The 13,918-nt window shown below is 46.5% G+C and overlaps 1 pseudogene; it reads right to left on the bottom strand.

The window, feature by feature from the left end:
• Positions 1 to 3,037: 3,037 nt before the first annotated feature.
• Positions 3,038 to 13,435, bottom strand: LOC144337098 (endogenous retrovirus group V member 2 Env polyprotein pseudogene; annotated as a pseudogene).
• Between the last annotated feature and the right edge of the window lie 483 nt (positions 13,436 to 13,918).

Below are 13,918 nucleotides of genomic sequence, written 5' to 3'. Positions count from 1 at the left end.
TGACCTCAGGTGATCCAGCTGCCTCAGACTCCCAAAGTGCTGGGATTACAGGCGTGAGCCACTGCACCCGGCCTATTCTACCCGTATGGTTATATTCAAATGGACTTTTATTTTTATTATTTATTATTATTTTTTTTTTCAGATGGAGTCTCTGTCACCCAGGCTGGAGTGCAGTGAGGCGATCTCGGCTCACTGCAACCTCTGCCTCCCGGGTTCAAGAGATTCTCTTGCCTCAGTGTCCTGAGTAGCTGAGATTACAGGTGCACACCACCACGCCTGGCTAATTTTTGTGTTTTTTAGAGACAGGGTTTCATCATATTGGCCAGGCTGGTCTGGAACTCCTGACCTTGTGATCCGCCCTCCTCAGCCTTCCAAAGTGCTGAGATTACAGGCGTGAGCCACTGGGCCCAGCCTAGACTTTTATTGTTTTAAGCAAGAAAGTATTTATTTATTGTAATTTAATTTAAGTTCCAGGATATATCTGCGGGACATGCAATTCATCGCATATGTAAACGTGTGCCGTGGTGGTTTGCTGCACCTATCAACCCATCCTCTGGGTATTAAGCCCCACATGCATTAGCTATTTATCCTGGTACTCTCCCTCTTTCCACCCCTCCAGTGTGCCCTAGTGTGTGTTGTTTCCGTCTCTGTGCCTATGGGTTCTCATTGTTTAGCTCCCACTTATAAGTACGAACATGCAATGTTTTGTTTTCTGTTCCTGTGTTAGTTTGCTGAATGTAATGGCTTCCAGCTTCATCCATATCCCTGAAAAGGACATGATCTCTTTCCTTTTTATGGCTGCATAGTATTCCATAGTGTATATGTACTACATTTTCTTTATCTAATCTATTATTGATGGGCATTTGGGTTGATTCCATATCTTTGCTATTGTGAATAATGCTGTTCAATTGCACTTCTAATAGCTACATCTCTAATCCATGATGATTAAAGTAAATGAATGAAAAAATCCATTCTATGTAATTTCTACCTATTTCAAAGCTGAAAAAATAATGAATTATTCTACACCTACTTACATAAAATTACTTAATATTATAATTAGTATTGCTATTAATATGTATGGTTCTGGAGAAGAAGCTCAGTCTGTGTAAGTTATAATACAAGAGAGTGGTCTCCTCTATTTCGTTTTTCTTTTTCTTTTTCTTTTTTTTTTTTTTTTGAGACAGAGTCTTGCTTTGTCGCCCAGGCTGGAGTGCAATGGCGCGATCTTGACTCACTGCAAGCTCCGCCTCCCGGGTTCACGCCATTCTCCTGCCTCAGCTTCCCAAGTAGCTGGGACTACAGGTGCCTGCCACCACATCTGGCTAATTTTTTTGTATTTTTAGTAGAGATGGGATTTCACCATGTTGGCCAGGATGGTCTCAATCTCCTGACCTCGTGATCCACCTGCCTCGACCTCCCAAAGTGCTGGGATAACAGGCATGAGTCACCGTGCCCGGCTTTTCCTTTTTTTTCTTTTTTGACATGGAGTCTTGCCCTGTCACCCAGGCTGGAGTGCAGTGGTGCGATCTTGGATCTCACTGCAACTCCCACCTCCCGGGTTTAAGCAACTCCCTGCTCAGCCTCCTGAGTAGCTGGGATTACAGTCGCCCACCACCATGCCCAGCTGATTTTTGTATTTTTAGTAGAAACGGGGTTTCACCATCTTGGCCAGGCTGGTCTTGAACTCCTGACCTCGTTATCCACCTACCTCAGTCTCCCAAAGTGCTGGGATTACAGGCGTGAACCACTGTGCCTGGCCCAAGAGCAGTCTCTATTTCATATTGTGGTAAGTGTCCACAGTAGATGAGTAAAGAAATTTAGTAAATATCATGCAAAAACAGTCAATTTACATGTTTCTGATAAGATTAAGGAGTTCTGTATTCCTCATCTACCAGGCAAAGTAAAGACTAGATTCTGTGGCGTCATCTTTGATGAGAAAATAGAAACTGACAGCTTCAAAACAGGTATTGATTAAGGTAGAGGCATTCACTACCCAACAACTGGGATTCTTGTGGGGGTGTGTGTGTGCACACACGTGTGTGTGTGTGGAGAGGATTTTTGGGTCAACAGAAAGTTATTTTGCTTTTAATTATATTTTCCCAGTATTTTAAAAATGAAGTAAAGAGCATTGTATGATTTTTTTGGATAATTGAGTGCAGTTTGTATTTACTAGTTTTGATACACTAAGTCCTTTACACACCTTTTGTTACTGGGAAGGGTGTGAAAGTTCTTCAGTTCTTGGGCTTACTGACGTAAAGGATTCAGTCAGGAGACACATGGAGTTAAAGGGCTAAGTAACCTTCATTTAAAGAGACAGGAGATCAAGAAGAGACAGAACTGGCTGCTTGGGAGAGTGAGCCAGCACTAGTGCCTTAGAAGGAGTTTTTATGGGAGCTTTAGCCTATGCAAACAGTACACCCTGAATGAATCTGCCATTACTAATACTGGGCAGACCCTTTTTATGAGAATCTTACATAATTATTCATGAAAGTACTATGCAGGGCTGTTATTAGCATGTTTTGGAAAGCCCTCTGGGCACATAGGCACTGTAAGTGTACATGCTAGTATACATGTGACCTGACTCATTAGCATCTGAAATCTACATACAGGGGTGTGTTTTCGTATTATAATGAGCAAAAGAGTATATTAGGGTGAACTGTTAGAGAAGTATACACGCTCCTTAGTGGGGAATAGCTCCTACCTCGGTAATCTCTGGCTGGGCTGATAAGTTTCCTTCAGGACCAAACAATCTCAACTCCAAGGCCAGATGTAGCCAATGTAGCCACTGTCCTCTTTTTGCTGACTCAGCGTGCAGCATCTCCAAGGAGGCCGTCAGGCACTGCATTTCTAAAGATTCCTTTCCCAAGGGCTCTCTTGCCTGCTCACGTCTGGCTACCTGCCTGCACTAATATTTTCCCCCCTCAAGAGATGGAGACCCTGAAAAGCTTTGGGTGTAAGGACGTCGTGGGTCTTCTGTAACTACTTCCTGCTGACATGGGACGAAGAAATCATCAGGGTCTCCCTCTCTTGCTCTCTGTCAGGGAAGGAGCCCCTCTGTAGTTTCCTGGAATCATTGCCCGCTGACGTCCAAGGGAGAGATGTACTTGTAGGTGCTGGGGCGTCCAGGGATGATTCGCTGATGTTTTTCCATTTTTACGAACTGTATGTGAAACCGCTGTATCCTGGAAGAGACACATTTAATCAGTAAATTAAAGCGACAAGGGCCAAAGAGGAGAAGGAGTATAAATGTAGCTCATCAGAGTAAAGAAACAAACCATTTGAGAGAGGGGAGAGCAGACTTCACAGCCTTTCAAATGGCCCCTGCTGAAACACCTCCTGTTCTAAAGTCAAGGAGCCATGTAGCGTGGTCATAGATCTTTTTTATGCCCTCCTCTGTTTGCCCGCTGTAATTGCTATAAGCGCAACAAGACTAATTGATCACCACACAGACCCACCCTGTTCTGCCAAAAGGTAATCTAAGGCCAATCTGTTGTCCATGACCATGTTTGCTAGAGTGTGTAGGGAGACCTTGAGTTTAGAGATGATATTTCCGATATCTTTAGCCAAGTTTCCTATTTGTATGGAGAGATTTCCAAGGGTGACTTCGTGATCAGCGAACCCTCCCCATGGAATAATAAGTCCTGTGGCCACTCCTATCTCTGCCAATATTAGACCCAGAGCTCCTTTCTGTCTTGGTTCGTTGGTGTTATAAATGGTTACACCTATTCCTCATGGTTTCAAAAATCCCACAGCACATTCCTTCATATATTGGATGCAAGTAAAAAGGCTTGCAAGAGGAGGGGTTAAATAAGTTCTCTTAGGACTTCCCTCAAAGTGCAGTTTGTTTTGTATTAGCCTACATAAAAATACATAGTCAAAAGGGGTACAGGTCTACTGGGGGATGCTAGTGTTGAACCACCTGTTTAAGAGGAATTTCCACTGAGTTGGAATTGCATAGGGGATAGAGGTCCTTTATCAATGACAGGATTTCTTGGCCCAACTGGGGACCCTGTGTGCCTTGGGAGGCAAATATAGAACCCAAGTTATTAGCTCTTTTCTTCATCAAGCTGTCCATCAATTTTGGGGTGACTTGTCTTGATTACCATTCATTTGTTTATGGACAGCTGGACACCAATAAGTCAAGATAGGGTGGCAACCTGTTGAGAAAAACCTCATGGGACGAATAGTGGGAGTGGGGAATCCCTCCTCAAACATGGCGTTCCAGTCACAGTATCCTTGAGGGCGTGGACAACAAGTTGGGTTTAGAGAAGAGCATATGAACATATACACAAAAGTTTTATAGCTTTGATTCAAAGGTGGAGTGAGATCCAGACAAGGGACTTGGTGCACTAAGTTAGCAAGTGAAAGAGCACAACAGATTTATGTTGGCCATCAGGAATTTCTGAACCTAAGGTTAGGTTTAAAGCAAGACTTCTCAACAAAATACATTGGTAAGATGAAGACCTGGTCATGAAGCCATGAAAAATCCAACAGTTGCTTAGGTGGTTTCCCAAAGCATTTATTTTGGAAAAAATGACGAGGGAATTATTACTCCATGGTGCTTGTGAGAGTAGGGGTATGTAAAGGGAGTAAAGATAAAGGAAAAGGTATTTCCCTGTTATAGCCAATTCTCTGTTAAGTTTTCTGAAAGCAGAATGAAAGTGGTGAAAATAGGAGGTAAAATAATTACATTGTTAGATGATGGAGTGTTTAGTGATAAAACAGGCAGTTTTTGGAACTTTGGGTGGCATGCAAGTGAGGGCCAGAATAAGGAGAATAAAAAATGCCACCACAACCAAGATTCCCAGTACTGAGATGACCTTCCTTTTGGGTGACAGGAGAGAAGGCTTTACTTATCTTTTCACTTGAAGAGGAATTTTAAGTTCTCCAGTGGCTCACAAGAATGCTCAGGTGCTGATTCTGCTGATTCTGTTGTTGGTTCTTCAGGACCTTCCCACAGTTTCACTCGGGACTGATGTATCCAACTGGAGATGCCAGAAATGTTCATAGCTGTTGGGTTGGAAAGTAAGACATTAAAAGGGCCTTTCCATAGGGAGTTAGTTGAGACCCAGGTGACCCATCTCTCCAAGTTTTGATGAGGACTTGTGACTCTAGCTGGATTTTTACCTTATAACAGGAGTGAAGCGGCTTCGTATCCTCGGGAAGGAGTAGTATGATAGCAGGATTGAGAGCGTGACATCTCTGAATGGTGATTTTGGATTTGCTAGCAGAAGATCTTGGTATTTTAAAAGTAGGCTGCCCATCAGCCAGTGTGAGCCTTTTCATTGCAGCACAGTGGCTATCTGATGTGAGGTAAAGATGCCAATAATTTGGCCCATTGTGATTTTGGAAACCTCTTCTACTGAGAGTGGTGGTAGCTATTGCCTTAAGGCACTAGGCCATCTTTGGGCCACCATCAAGCCTTTGAGAGACATAGCCCATCAGGCACCTTGTGGGACCCAGAGTCTGTATTAAAACTCCCATTGCTATCCTTCTATTTTCATTTTGTAAAGTTGGAAGGGTCGCCGAGTACACCGGCTCATGCCTGTAATCCCAGCACTTTGGGAGGCCGAGGCCAGCAGACCACGACGTCAGGAGATCAAGACCATCCTGGCCAGCATGGTGAAACCCTGTCTCTACTAAAAATTCAAGACATTAGCTGGGGATGGTGGCAGGTCCCTGTAATCCCAGCTACTCTGGAGGCTGTGGCAGGAGAATTTTTTGAACCAGGGAGTCAGAGGTTGCAGTGAGCCAAGATCACAACACTGCACTCCAGCCTGGTGACAGAGTGAGAGTCTGTCTTTAAAAAAAAAAAAAAAAGTATATATAAATGTATCAGGTTGGAAGGGTCTGTCTACTTGGGGCAGCCCCAGTGCTGGGACTTGCAGTAGACTAATTTTAAGTTGGATAAATGCCTGATCTTGTGAGGGTGCCCATGATAAGGGTTCTTTATCATTCCCTCCTTTTGAGATTCTTAAAGGGGCTTAGCCATTTCTTCATATTCTAAAACCCAAAGTCTACAATCTTCTGTTAGCCCCAGGAAAGTTCTAAGTTGCATTTGAGTGCTAGGGTGAGGTATTTGTTGAATGACTTGTATTTTTTCAGGTGAAAGCCTGACTTTTCCTGGAGTAAGAATAAGATTAATTGTTGTTGGATTAATTGGGCCTTCTGTTTGGAAGCTCTGTATCCTCTTTTAGCCAAGAAGTTGAAAGTCTGGGCATGGTGGCTCACACCTGTAATTCTAGCACTTTGGGAGACTGAGGCTGGCAGATCACTTGAGGTCAGAAGTTTGATACTAGCTTGGCAAACATGGCGAAACACCATCTCTACTAAAAATACAAAAATTAGCCAAGCATTATGGCACATGTCTGTAATCCAAGCTACTCAGGAAGCTGAGGCAGGAGAATTGCTTGAACCCAGGAGGCAGAGGTTAAAGTAAGCCAAGGTCACGTCACTGCACTCCAGTCTGGATGACAGAGCAAGAGTTCATCTCAAAAAAAAAAACAAAACAAAAGAAGTTGAAAGTCTGTACTGCATGTCATTGTGCCAGTTATTTTGAGGGGGAGCAGATGAGTAGATCATCAATATATTGTAAATGTGAGACCCCCTCAAGAGAGAGTTCTGTTAAGTCTTAGCTAGAGCTCGCTCAAATAAATGTGGAGTGTCTGTAAAACCCAGAGTCAGGACCATCCAAGTCAGTTGGCAATTTAACCCTTTGTCACCTATTAATTCAAAGATAGTAAATAAAAATGGAGACTCGGGGTCCAGAGGTACGCAGAAAAAAAAATATTTCAGATCTAGGACTCAAAGATCTAGAACTCTGTGAACGCCTTTGCGTTGGTAGGCATTTCCCCCAGAATCATCTATAGGTTTGGGATCACTGAGTGAATAGGTATGACAGCTTTGTTTATGATTCTTACGTCTTAGACAAGCCTGTACTCCTCATTGCCCTTTTGGACAGCCAGGATGGGTGTGTGATAGGTGAGTTACAGGCCTTTACCAGGCCACTCCTAAGGAATCAGTTAGTAGTAGGCTGCAGTACTTCCTCAGCTTCTTGCCTTAGGGGGTATTGTATTTTATGAGGGAAGTGGAAGGGACTGCAGTTGTTGGCCTTCTTGGCATATCAGAGGCCCACATCTTGAGATTTATTTGTGATTTTAGATCAAGATTATTCACCAACATCATGGGCGATTCTTTCAGAAAAGACGGACCCTTAAGGGAAGCTACATATCTAGAGTTCAGGTAAATGTGAAATATATCCCTGGTTTGGAGAGTATATCCCTGCCAAAAAGGGAGGTGGGACATTCAGACATTACCAGGAACTCATGGGAAAAGAGTAATGAGTCCAGTAGATGACCTAAAGGAGGTGTAAATCTTCTGAGGTAGGGATGCCATTCACCCCAATTACTTGACAGGATTTAGAGGAAAGTTGCCCAGAGAAGGGGGTCAGCACCAAGCAGGCTGCTCCCAAATCCAATAGAAAATGTATTGTCCTACCTGCTACGTCCAGAGTTGCCCTTGGCTCCATCCCTTTGATAATGATGTCAGACCAGGGAGCCGGCCACAGCAGAGGGCCCTTCCAGCTCAAACCATATTGAATTGCTGTCTGGCTCAGGGACCTTTTGGCTCTCGGGACAGTCCCCTTTCTAGTAGCTGAGCTTACGGCAGAGGGGACAGGCCGTGTAGGGCTTTTCCCCCTTTGGCCCATAGGGGCAGTTTGCCTTCCAGTGGCCTGGCTTCCCGCACTGATAGCACTTCCCTGGGAGCGTATCCTTAGGGCAATCTGGAGGGGGCTGGTGGACTTGCAAAGCAGCTAATAATTGAGCCTGCCTCTCTTCTTTCTGTTTTTCCTTCTTCTCGGCCCTGTCCCTCTCCTCCTGGTCTCGGTTATAAAACACTGAGGAAGCTAATTTGAGGATTTGTGACATGGGGGCACTAGTTCCCAAAGCCAGCCTCTGCAGTTTTCTCCTAATGTCTGGGGCAGCTTGTGTGAGGAAGTGATCCTTTAGGACCATTTGTCCTTCTGGGGATCCCGGGTCTAGGTTGGTATGTTTGATAAGAGTTTCCTGGAGCCTTTCGAGAAAGGCTATGGGATTCTCATGTGGCCCTTGGTCAATGGTTGCTAATTTATTATAATTGACAGGCTTGACTTGACTCCTTTTCATTCCCTCTATCAGGCATAGGAGCATATGATTTCTGGCGCAGATTCCTGCCGGGGTATCGTAGTCCCAGTTGGGGTCCTGCAGGGGGACAGCTGTAGCTCCCACGGGATAGTTGGCATCTGCCAAGTGGAGCTCATCCCCGCATTGACGTGCTGCCTCCCAAATGGTCTGTCTTTCGTCCAGAGAGAGGGTTTGTCCGAGGAGGATGGCGACATCCTTCCAGGTTAGTTCACAAGTGAGGGTTAATTTACGGAAGGCCTCCAGGAATTTTCCCGGATTCTCTGAGAATTTTCCCAGGTCTTCCTTAACTTGGGACAAGTCGTGCATGGAAAAGGGGACCTGGACTTGGACTGGTCCTGTTAGTCTGCTCACCACTGGTAGCGGGCGGATTCCAGAGCGGGGACCTGGGGGCCTAGTGTAGGTTGAGGCTGACCCATCAAGGCTAAGAGTGTGATACAAGGAGGAGGGAGCTGGGGGTGCCTGTTCTTTCTCTTTGGTCTCAGGAAGAGGAGGTTGAGGTGGGTTGACCAGGAAATCGTTGAGGCCTCCTGGTTGAGGGCTCTGGAGTGGATGACTGAGGATAGGTAAGAGGGTGGGATTTGTTTCACAGCCTTTACAAAAATCGGGGTTTTCCCTGAAGATCATGAAGGTTTTCACATAAGGGACCTCTGACCATTTGCGGTGACGCCGGCAGTAGAGGTCAAGCTGGAGTATGGTGTTAACATTTAAGCTTCCCCCCACTGGCCAGACTTCCTGCCCTTCTAGGTCATATTTTGGCCAAACTGTATTGCAAAGGAAAACCAATCTTTTTTGTTTTATAGTCTGGAGATCAAACTTATCCCAGTTTTGAAGGATGCATCCGAGAGGGGAATTCTGGGGTACAGCGATCTTGTTACCCATCTGAAAGAGAAGACGGGAGAATGTAGGATAAAGGAGATATCCCTCCACCTATTCAGTGCCTTACAAAGATGCGGCGTCTCACACATTGACATAGGTGAGGTGTTCCATGCCTCTGCCTATACGGGTGAAGCTTTCTTCCCCTTGGGGCTCCAGAATCCGCAGGTACTTATGCGTATCACACTTTCTGTCCCTGCGTCTTTTATTTTTATTTTTATTTTTGAGATGGAGTCTTGCTCCGTCACCCAGGCTGGAGTGCAATGGCGCGACATCAGCTCACTGCAACCTCTGCCTTCCAGGTCCAAGCCTTTTTCCTGCCTCAGCCTCCCAAATAGCTGGGATTATAGGCGTGCCCTACCATGCCTGGCTAACTTTCCTATTTTTAGTAGAGGCAGGTTTTCACCATTTTGGCCAGGCTGGTCTTGAACTCCTGATCACAGGTGATCCACCCACCTTGGCCTCCCAAACTGCTGGGATTATGGGTGTGAGCCACTGTGCCTGGCCCCTCTGCTTCTTTTTGATCCGAAGAGTTTCTTAGATTTCCTAGGATTCATGCCCAGCAGGGATGACAGCCTCACCTCTGTGTTGGGCAAGGAAGGGTGGAAGAATGTTGAGCATGGGAGTAGTTCTCTTTTCTCTCCTATTCCCAGTGACCTTGGTTCTGCAAGAAGCTCAGTACTCATGTCCCTGCTGGTGTCTGCAGAGAAGGGACTCCATAATAAGGTCCCTTTAATGCATAAGAATATTGGGATAGGCCGGGCGCAGTGGCTCAAGCCTGTAATCCCAGCACTTTGGGAGGCTGAGACGGGTGGATCACGAGGTCTGGAGATCGAGACCATCCTGGCTAACACGCTGAAACCCCCTCTCTACTAAAAAATACAAAAAACTAGCTGGGCGAGGTGGCGGGCGCCTGTAGTCCCAGCTACTCGGGAGGCTGAGGCCGGAGAATGGCGTAAACCCGGGAGGCGGAGCTTGCAGTGAGCTGAGATCGCGCCACTGCACTCCAACCTGGGTGACAGAGCGAGACTCCATCTCAAAAAAAAGAAAAGAATATTGGGATAATAGATACAAATGAATAGAGGAATGGAGGAAAATATGATGTCTTCTTCCACTCCTAAAAGATTCCTGGAAGATCATACAGCAAAAATAATTAAGTCCAGGATCGATGGCTCGTGCCTGTAATCCCAGCACTTTGGGAGGCTGAGGTGGGCAGATCACTTGAAGTCAGGATTTTGAGGCCAGCCTGGCCAACATGGTGAAACCCCATCTCTACTAAAAATACAAAAATTAGCCAGGGGTGGTGGCACATGCCTGTAATCCCAGCTACTTGGGAGGCTGAGGCAGGAGAATTGCTTGAACCCGGGAGGTGGAGGTTGCAGTGAGCTGAGATCATGCCATTGCACTCCAGCCTGCATGACAGAGCGAGACTCCATCTCAAAAAAAAAAAAAAACAAAACAAAAAAAAAATTAGGCCAGGCGCAGTGGCTCACGCCTGTAATCCTAGCACTTTGGGAGGCCAAGGCAGGCAGATCATGAGGTCAGGAGATTGAGATCATCCTGGCTGAAACGGTGAAACCCCATCTCTACTAAAAATACAAAAAATTAGCTGGGCGTGGTGGCAGGTGCCTGTAGTCCCAGCTACTCCGGAGGTTGAGGCAGGAGAATGGCGTGATCCCGGGAGGTGGAGGTTGCAGTGAGCAGATTGCGCCGCTGCACTCCAGCCTGGGTGAAAGTGTGAGACTCTGTCTCAAAAAAAAAAAAAAAAAAAAAATTAGAGCCGGGTGCAGTGGCTCATGCCTATAATCCCAGCACTTTGGGAGGCCAGGGTAGGTGAATCACCTGAGGTCAGGAGTTTGAGACCAGCATGGCCAATGTGGTGAAACCCCATCTCCACTAAAAATACAAAAATTAGCTGGGTGTGGTGACCTGCACCTATAATCCCAGCTACTTGTGAGGCTGAGGCACGAGAATCGCTTGAGCTCAGAGGCGGAGGTTGCAGTGAGCCAAGATCACATCACTGCACTCTAGCCTGGGCAACAGAGCAAGACTCTGTCTGAAAACAAACAAACAAACAAATATTAGCCAGGCGTGTGGGCGCATGCCTGTAATCCCAGCTACTGGGGAGGCTGAGGCAGGAGAATCGCTTGAACCCAGGAGGCGGAGGTTGCAGTGAGCCAAGTTTGCACCATTACACTCCAGCTGAGTGACAAGAGTGGAACTCCATCTCAAAATAAACGTATAAAGTTCAGCACAGGTGCGCAAAGGCCTCTGGTGCCTGGCAGTGAAGCAAACACAGCAGGTCCCGGACAAGCAGGCCCCACAAGGCGCTTGCACATGAAGGAGGAATTCCAAGAAGCTCGGCGACGAGGACAGGGACAGCAAAGAGTAAGCAGAGTGACCTGGGGGATTGTTCACCGGTGGCGGCATATTGTGTCCAGGGGAATGGAGTGCCATGAACAGCACGTAGAAGAGCCGACTCAACACGGGAGAGTAGTTTTAGCTGAAAGATGTGAAGCTCCCCAGTCATTGCACAGTTAGGGCATATTCCCTGCCTTTCACAAGCCTCCTGCAGGGAGGGTCACCGTGTCTCAGATCTACTCAGTGTGGAGTTTAAAGTCCTCCCTCCTCTGCTTATCACCCCCAGGGTAAGCTGAGAAATCAGCCAGAGGGAGCAGAGTGACAGTGGCTGAAGGGAAATGGTACGGGGCAGTTGTTAGTGGACAGAGCCTGAGAGGAGAAACCCCTCCCCTTAAAGCTGCAAGAACTGCATTAGGGCAGGAGGTTCTTCAGTGCAGAAAGAAGCAGAGGTCGTCAACCAGAGAATCTGGCACCAGCTTTTGGGCACTTACCTAGAAGAACAGTTCACAGGCCACCAGTGGAAAACACCAGATGTTACCAGGAGTGGGGTGGAAGTCCTCTGGGTCTCGGTCTTCTTGAATTCAGTGAAGACACACAGAGAGCGTTAAAAGGTAAGTGCCCTTTATTTAAAGAGACAGGAGCTTAGAAAGAAGAGATGCCCTGAATGAAGAAACAGGGTGAGCTCCTGAAAAGAAGTCTGTCCCCGCTCATCCTGGGCAGAGCGTTTTTATGAGACTCTGACATGATTATTCATGAAGGGGCTGTGCAGGGATATTTCTAATAAGCATGTTCCCAGAAGTCCTCCGGGCAGGAATGTGCTGTGACTCTCCATGCTGGCACACACGTCACACGTCTCATGAGCACCCCAAGTCTCCATTCAGGGGTGTGTGGTTTTTTTTGTTTCCTAGGATAATATTGGAGGAAAAGGAGATACGTTTTTAAATTTTTATTTATTTATTTATTTTGAGTCTGTGTCTCACTCTTGTCACCCAGGGTGCAGTGACGTGATCTCAGCTCACTGCAACCTCTGCCTCCTGGGTTCAAAGGATTCTCCTGCCTCAGCCTCCAGAGCAGCTGGGACTACAGGAACCTGCCACCACGCCCAGCTAATTTTTGTTAGCTAGACTGGTCTGGAACTCCAGATCTCAAGTGGTCCGCCTGCCTCAGCCTTCCAAAGTGCTGGGATTACAGGCATGAGCCACCACGTCCAGTCTTATTTTTATGTATGTATATATGTATTTATTTATTTATTTTTATTTTTTGTGACAGAGTTTCACTGTTTCTACCAGGCTGCAGTGAAGTGGCGTGATCTCGGCTCACTGCAACCTCTGCCCCCTGGGTTCAAGTGATTCTCCTGCCTCAGCCTCCAGAGTAGCTGGGATTATGGGTAACTGCAAGCCATCACACCCGGCTTAATTTTTGTATTTTTAGTAGAGATGTGGTTTCATCATGTTGGCCAGGCTAGTCTCAAACTCCTGACTTCAGGTGATTCACCTGCCTCGGCCTCCCGAAGTGCTGGGATTACAGGCGTGAGCCACCATGTCCAGTCTTATTTTTATGTATGTATGTATGTATATGTGTATGTATTACTTTTTGAGACAGAGTTTCGCTGTTTCTACCAGGCTGGAGTGAAATGGCATGATCTCTCTTCACTGCAACCTCCACCCCCTGAGTTCAAGTGATTCTCCTGCCTCAGCCTCCAGAGTAGCTGGGATTATGGGTGCACACCACCATGCCTGGCTTAATTTTTATGTTTTTAGTAGAGATGAGGTTTCACCATGTTGGCCAGGCTAGTCTCAAACTCCTGACCTCAGGTGAGTGCTAGGATTACAGGCATGAGTGACCGCGCCTGGCCTGTTTTTTAGTATTATAATAATCAAAGGCTGTATTCTAGGGAAAATTATTAGAGGAGTACACATGCACATTACTGGGGAAAATTCCCTACCTCCGTTATATCTGTCTAGGGCCTGATAAGTCCGCTTCTGGGCCACAAGGCCAGGTGCAGGGGATACAGACATGGTCCACTGCTGTTTTTTTTTGCTTACTGCCAGTGGGCAGCATATTCAAGGAGACTGTCAGTGGGCTGTGTTTCTAAACACTCCTTTCCCAGGGGCGCTCTTGCCTGCTTATGCCTGGCTACCTGTGTACTCCAACACTTTCAGCTGGTTTGTGGACACATTGACTTTTAAAATAATATCTAGGCTGGGTGCAGTGGCTCACACCTGTAATCCCAGCACTTTGGGAGGCCAAGGCGGGTGGATCACTTGCGGTCAGGAGTTTGAGACCAGCCTGACCAACATGGTGTAACCCTGTCTCTACTAAAAATAAAAAATTAGTGGGGTGTGGTGCCACACACCTGTAATCCCAGCTACTTAGGAGGCTGAGGCAGGAGAATTGCTTGAACCCAGGAGGCAGAAGTTGCAGTGAGCTGAGATCGTGCCATTGCACTCCAGCCTGGGCAACAAGAGTGAAACTCTATCTCAAAAAAAAACAGTTACCCA

This window comes from Macaca mulatta, chromosome 19, assembly GCF_049350105.2.
Source record: "Macaca mulatta isolate MMU2019108-1 chromosome 19, T2T-MMU8v2.0, whole genome shotgun sequence".
NCBI classification, from domain to species: Eukaryota; Metazoa; Chordata; class Mammalia; order Primates; family Cercopithecidae; genus Macaca; species Macaca mulatta.
Note: the sequence above shows the minus strand (reverse complement) of the source record. Positions and strands in the feature narration are given on the sequence as shown.